Consider the following 6,933-nt stretch of genomic DNA (forward strand, 5'->3'; position numbering starts at 1 on the left):
TATATTGATCCAAATAATCCTTGTTTTTCACTGTAAACAATAGCACAAGAAAACATCATCATTGACATACAACAAATAAATAAATCTTTAATGGCTTAAATTGAGAAGTTTTAGTTTTGTATCTTATCATCTTATAGTTTTTAATTTAGTCTATCACTATTCGTAAATGTTAAAATTAGATAATAATGAAACTTACGATACTTCATAGATTGGCAGAAGTTGAAAAAAGCAAAAAAAGTCAAAGTGAAAAAAATAATATACTAGTTGCAAGCCAAGAAAAAGGGTAAGAAACTCACTAATTTAACTTGCAAAAAAAAAAAAAAGATTTACTTTTACTACATTTAAACAAAAAAAAAAATTCTACCAAACCTACAAAAAAGTCTATACATCAATGAATTGGCGTAAATATGGCTTCATTGCTCCAATGGATTGTGACAAAACCTAATAAGATAAGAGAAGGAAAAAAATGATTCAGTGTGATTGTGACAGGTTTTTAAAAATGCATTAATGGAGAATTAAGAGGGAAGACTAGAGTTGTTGTGACCAACTAACTACCTTTTCTATCTCAATTTGACAAAATTATCCTCCTTCATGCGAAGGCATGATGGAGAGGAAGGAACGTACGAAGAACTAAGAGAAAAAGGAAAATTGTTCCAAACGCTAATGAAAAATGTAGGAGTACTATCCAAAGAAAGTAATGAAGTTTTGCAAGTCGGAGAAACCAATGGTACTAAAATTCATCATCAGAACTTCCACATGCTAATAACGATATCAAAAATGATTCTACAGATGTTATTCCATCATAATACCTTACTACGCAACAAAAAACTACTCTGATCGTGCAAGATTAGAAACAAGCCTTCTCGATTGGAATATTATACTTAGGTACGTACTTTCTTTTAAATCACCAATCACACATTATCCAATTTTAGTTTGCATACATTCATCAATTTATTGCCTTTTTGTAATTCCTTTTCTTTTGGTTCCACATTATCTAGTTTTAGTTTGTGTATATACATTCATCAATTTATTGCCTTCTCTAATTCCTTTTCTTTTGGTTCCACATTATCTAGTTTAGTTTGTGTATATACATTCATCAATTTATTGCCTTCTCTAATTCCTTTTTTTTTTTTGTTCCTTTTATATACATGAAGCCATTAGGAGGTGTATGGATTTTCATTATACTCCTATACTTGGTTGTTTCGATTACTCTTGAAATTCTTGAGAACATGTGGTTAAAGAAATGGATCGGTCAACGCAGCTTAGGACGAAATCAAACTTTATATAAAAACGCGATATATGTTGTCTTGTTATTTCGTCTGGTACGTGTATATACTTTTATGAGACGTTTAATTATTAGCTTTAAAAGTACTACTCGTAGTAACTACTCTTTTTCTTTTTTTATCTATTTGTTTTTTTTTTTTCATTTCCAACACAAACACAAAAGCTTACTCAATACATTATATACCTTTTCACTTTCTAATTTATAACATATGTAAGCTTAAACAACTTTTAATTGTGGAGACTAGTATCTTATATACGGTTTGTCATGTCGAGTCTACATGTAACAAAAACATTGCACGACCAAATGCTTTTGTCTATTATAGAAGCTCCAATGTTGTTCTTCAACACCAATCCTCTTGTGAGGATCGTCAATCCATTTTGAAGGATAGGTGGGAAATTGATAGGATCGTTCCATAATCTCCATCTGTGTTTTTTTTTTTTTTTGGAAGCAAATTTCACAGTTCCCTTGTACTTTTATCTTGATTGGAACTTTGAGCACTTTATCGTTGTGGGCAACCTTTCCTCTTATGTTATGCTTTTATGTAGTCTATTTATACTACCAAGTAAGTAATATGCATTTTCTATTTTATTATTATTCTTACATTCTTTGATGCATTTTTTTTAGATAATCCGTAGTGCCTAGTGGTACTCATTGTTGAGTTTTGATAAAATATTTGAAGCGTAGTTGTCTCATATTGAAAAGATTCAAGAAAGTGATGGACTTTAAGTACTTTAAAAGAAGCCTAGACTTTGGTACGGTTTTCAAATCTTTTTTGTGTTGATTCTCTATTAATTATTTACACTTTTCTGCTTATATTTATTTGTCAATTCACAACTGTTAATTTAGACCTATTTTCTGTTTTTCTTTTTTACGTAAAGACATCTCGAGAAGTACAACAACTAGACTCGATAAGTAGATCGATCATCTCTCTCTTTTACGCACAAGTTACCAAAGCTCTCAACGATATGCCAACCATTCATGTATAAAAAGCTTATAATAGAAAATTGTTGAAACCAAGGGAAAATCTATAGACAATAACATTAGATTTAGCCTTGTGATGATAACTAGAAACCAACGGCTAGCCATTCACTTACAAACTGTGGGAGCTCTAATGATTTGGCTTACATCAACTTTTGCAGTGATGGGGAATAGCAAAGAGAAAAACCAACAAGCATTTGCATCCACCATGGGACTTCTAATTACAAATGTTTTAACTATTACTTCTTTGTTGATAGATATACTCACACTTGGAAGTACATGGTTGAAAATAGTTTAAACTCAGTCGACGCATTGGGAGGCATATAGATTTAGCTTCGGAAGCACCATCAATTATCGAGAGTAATTGGTTGCCCTTGGGATGGCCTTCGTTTGGAGTAATAAATTTGATAGTTTTGTATTACGTTATAGAGACCCGAGCTCCCACCCGTCATTCATGGGGTCTGTAACGACCCAACTTTCCGGACTAAGCTGAGGTCACTACCAAATACCAAAACTCGACCATTCAACATAAAATTTAAAACGGACCAGTTACGATTCATTAAAAGCATTAGAAACATTACAAAAAGACAGTTTCGGGCCCTATTTTAAATCAATCATAAAAGTCTCAAATAAAAACTCAAGTTATCAGTTCAAAACCACAAGTCAAATATTCTGACAAAATACATAGCGGAAGCGATAAGAAAACCAGACGCGTCCATATGGCCTTCACGCGTCCTTCCTGCCTCTCGTCGGTCTGCCCCTCGCTGTGCCCTTACCTGAAAAGTTAAAGAAGAGAAAAGGGTGAGTATAAACATACCCAGTAAGGGACCCACTACTGGGCCCGTTAGGGGACAACAGTTAACTTCCTATTCGGGGGTACCCTACATAACAGTCTAGTGGTTCCGTAGAACGCACATATCAGTCTAGTGCTCCCGAAGGATGCACATATCAGTCTAGTGCTCCCGAAGGATGCACACATCAGTCTAGTGCTCCCGAAGGATGCACACATCAGTCTAGTGCTCCCGAAGGATGCACACATCAGTCTAGTGCTCCCGAAGGATGCACACATCAGTCTAGTGCTCCCGAAGGATGCACACATCAGTCTAGTGCTCCCGAAGGATGCACATATCAGTCTAGTGCTCCCGAAGGATGCACATATCAGTCTAGTGCTCCCGAAGGATGCACACATCAGTCTAGTGCTCCCGAAGGATGCACATTTCAGTAAGGCATACTACCCCATAGATGAAGCTAACCGTTACCCCTCAGTCCACACTAACCGTCTACAACAGTCACACCCCAACGGCATTCATATTACAATTCCGCCATAGGCTTGTCAGTCAGATAGTAAAGGTTTAAATAATTACACCCTCAGTTGCTATACGCATCACCAGTTCGCACACCATTAAGGAAAACCCTAGACCCAATCAACTAACTAACCAAAACCGGACTCACTGTCCTTCCCCGTCCAAACTCCATGATCAACATCCAGACCAATGATTACTACATACTGAACCGTAACTTCAAGGTCCATCAACATAAAATCCCAATCTACAATTAGCAGTCACTGTACCTTTACATCAGACAAAATATAATAACAGTGCTTAGCAGTCAACACACATACAGTTATTCAGTACAGTCACTAACGTGTAATCCCCTGTGGATTACTACGTTTTCAGCCTCGATCCGAGGTCCAGTAGTAGGAAAACCCTTACTTGAATACTCGGTTATGCCCCTCGATCGAATCCACGCTCAACGGATCAACCTAAACGAAAACACAAAGGTTTTAGTTGATGACTCTAGTAGAAGTCGTTTTTAAAAGGTCCGAAACGACACCCGTTGACTTACCCAAGGAAAGGAAAGCTATCTCCAAACAAGCCTGCCGCGAGATCCGAGAACTTAAGCGTCAACTCCTTACTACCTTCAAGGGAGAAAAGTAGGGCCATATCTTATTCCAACATTCAAACTCGAATCGGATGTGGTAACATTAGGGAATTCATCAAAACAATCCTTACCGAAGACTCACCGTGACCCGAAGTGGAGGGAGGAAGGCTTAGGTGGCTCGGCTCGGCTCGGCTCACTCTCGGCTCGGCTCGGCTTGGCCTCGGCTCACGGCTCGGCTCACTCTCGGCTCGGCTCGGCTTGGCCTCGGCTCACAACTCGGCTCAACTCGGCTCGGCTCGGCTCGATCTTCGGCTTGTCTCGGCTCGCGGCTCGGCTCGTGGCTTGACTCGGCTTGGTCTTCGGCTTGCCTCGGCTCGCGGCTCGACTCGCGGCTCGCGGCTTGGCTCGGATCGCTACTCGGCTCGGCTGGATTTGCTTGCGGCTCGCGGCTCGGCTGGAAATGGTCTCGGGTCAGGTCAGCTTGGAAATGGGTTCTCGGGTCGGCTTCACTTCACGGCTCGTGTATTCCTTCCCCCTTCCGGCGACGACGGCGCTCCCCTCTGTGTTCTGTCGGCGTCGGAAACACGAGATGAGAACGGAGAGGATGCCGGCGGTGGCAGAAACGAAGAGAGAGAGAGAGAGAAACGTCGGCTGTAGGTGGACGGCAGGCGGCGCGACTTGCGGATGGTGGCTGCAGCGAACGTCCGGCGAAGCTAAGAACGCCGACGGAGATGGAGATAGGGACAGAGGACGGAGACGGAGAGGATGGAAGAGAGGTGGTGGCGGACACGGTCGGAAGGAGAAGAGAATGAAGAGGAAGAGACAAGGCGGCGCGCGGGGAATTAAAAAACGAAGGAAAAAAATGGATGGGGGGGGTCTGTGTCACGCGGTTTAGGGTTAGGTTTAAAAATAATTTTTTATATATATATATAACTCTTAATACTTATATAATATTAATAATAATAATATAAAGTAAAATAATAATATATAATAATATTAATATTAAATAAAAATAAATTAATATTATGTAATAATAATGTTATTGTTTTAAAATAATAATATTACTATAATATTAAATAATAATTATTATTATAATATTAATATTATAATAAATAAAATAAATATTAATAATAATAATATAATTAATATTATATTATTATTATATCAACTTACACCAACATTTTAGATTTCCGAATAATTTACATAAAACGAGAAAATTTTTACCTCGAATTTTTGGGGCGTTACAGGGTCGCTTTTAATGAATAATTTGAACGAACTGGGGCTGGAAAATCCAAGCATAATTAATACTTTATTTCATATTGTTGAACTAGCTATAGAAACAGGATAATATTCCATTGATGGTTTGGATACAGTAAATTTTGGATTGTGGGATTTGAGAGAAGTTGGGATTAAACCACAATCACTTGTTCTTTTTTCAGGTAAAGGATGTGATCATATTTAATCATCTAGCTTTCCTTAGTGTTTGGTTTTTGAAAATTAAGTCTCTTTCCTCTTCATTTCTTACCATGAATTTTATCCTAGAATTGAATTCTTAGCCAAGTTCTAAACATATAAGCAAAGTTTTAAAAATTACCTTTCTATTTTAATTTTCAAAACTTGTCCTAATTTTTCAAAAACATCAATAAAAAGAATATATCTAAGCCAATTCCTAGGTGAAAGGAGGTTTTTTAGACAAACTAAATTTATAAAAACCCAATCAGACTTACCAAAGAGGACCTTGGAAACCAAGATGATTAAATATGATCATATTCTTTACCTGAAAAAAGAACAAGTGATTGTGGTATAATCCCAACAACTTTTCTCAAAATCACACAATCCAAATTTTGCTGGATCCAAACAATCAATGAATGTTCTTCTTATTTCTAGTTCAACAATACGAAATAAAGCATTAAGCTGATTTTTCAGACCCAGTCTGTCCAACTATTCCAACCTTTTCGTTAGAAAAAGCACTAAAAGAGATCCCATAGAAGACAGGTGGGAGATTAGGTCTATAGTGTAACACAACACTATCAAATTTTGTAACTCCAATCAAAGGCCATCCTGAGGGCGGCCGATTACTCTCGATAATTGATGGTGCTTCTGAAGCTAAATCTATATATCTCTCAACGTGCTAGACCGGGTTTAAGCTATTCACAAACCATACTTCCAGTTGTGCGTACATCTGTCAACAAAGAAGTAATAGTTAAAACATTTGTAATTAGAAATCCCATGGTGGATGCAAAAGTTGCAAAAGTTGTTGTAATTAAGCCAAATTATTAGATCTCCTAATTACAGCCAAATCATTAGAGCTCCCACAGCTTGTAAGCGAATGGCTAGTTTGCAGTTATCTTCGCAAGGCTAAATTGAGGTCTTTGATATTTATTTGAAATAATTTTTTAAAAAAATGAGATTATAAAATAAATCATTTTAGAGAAAACACATGCAACCAAATTTTAGAATAAATGTTTATTTGATGTTTAATGAGGGATCCCTTCCAAATATCTATTTTTTCCTCTATTTTTTCTATTCCTTTTTACTATGTATTTTTCACTCTGTCGTTCTTTTTGTTTTTTTCTATTTTTAAATACTTTGAATATCTTTTTCATTGTACATGAACACACATTTAAACATAGAGATTAACAAATGTTCCTCTCTCAACCAAATCTACTTCGCCTTAACATTTGTGAAAGAAATCATGAGGACGTCAAAGAAGAACATGATCGTTCAATTTGTGAAATAAATATGAATGAAGAACATGATCGAATTGTATATCTTTTTGTCTAGTTGAC

At 36.8% G+C, this 6,933-nt stretch overlaps 1 long non-coding RNA gene across 1 annotated transcript; it reads right to left on the reverse strand.

The window, feature by feature from the left end:
* Nucleotides 1–3,710: 3,710 nt before the first annotated feature.
* Nucleotides 3,711–4,967, reverse strand: LOC127149516 (uncharacterized). The gene is made up of 3 exons (XR_007821195.1): nt 4,109–4,967; nt 3,976–4,025; nt 3,711–3,811 (listed from the first exon to the last, which is right to left on the reverse strand). It is a non-coding gene; the product is annotated as an uncharacterized LOC127149516 (long non-coding RNA).
* Between the last annotated feature and the right edge of the window lie 1,966 nt (nt 4,968–6,933).

Source organism: Cucumis melo, chromosome 5, assembly GCF_025177605.1.
Source record: "Cucumis melo cultivar AY chromosome 5, USDA_Cmelo_AY_1.0, whole genome shotgun sequence".
In the NCBI taxonomy this organism is placed as follows: Eukaryota; Viridiplantae; Streptophyta; class Magnoliopsida; order Cucurbitales; family Cucurbitaceae; genus Cucumis; species Cucumis melo.